This window comes from Etheostoma spectabile, chromosome 4, assembly GCF_008692095.1.
Source record: "Etheostoma spectabile isolate EspeVRDwgs_2016 chromosome 4, UIUC_Espe_1.0, whole genome shotgun sequence".
Classification (NCBI taxonomy): Eukaryota; Metazoa; Chordata; class Actinopteri; order Perciformes; family Percidae; genus Etheostoma; species Etheostoma spectabile.
This window is the reverse complement of record NC_045736.1, coordinates 10126740-10126953: the sequence shown is the minus strand read 5'-3', so window position 1 is coordinate 10126953 and position 214 is coordinate 10126740. Positions and strand designations below refer to the sequence as shown.

Sequence of the window (214 nt, the reverse complement as noted above, 5' to 3'; positions counted from 1 at the left end):
ACTGTTACATCAACGTTACTGTTACATCAACGTTACTGTTACATTAACGCTACTGTTAAATTAGGGTGACCAGACGTCCCCGGTTTCCAAAATCTGGGACTGTCCCCGGAAATCGGGGACTGTCCCCGATTTTGGCTACCTGTCCCCGGCTGGATTTGTCCCCGGAAATGTCCCCGGTTTTCACTGTGACTGAAAGACCCGAAATTGGAATGAA

The 214-nt window shown here is 48.6% G+C and overlaps 1 long non-coding RNA gene across 1 annotated transcript in view; it reads right to left on the bottom strand.

The window, feature by feature from the left end:
• The window catches only part of LOC116688081 (uncharacterized), a 22612-nt gene that overhangs the window by 7615 nt on the left and 14783 nt on the right, over nucleotides 1-214 (bottom strand). The window contains exon 3 of the long non-coding RNA XR_004331699.1: nucleotides 43-52. This is a non-coding gene — a long non-coding RNA (uncharacterized LOC116688081). The remainder of the gene's footprint in view (nucleotides 1-42; nucleotides 53-214) is intronic.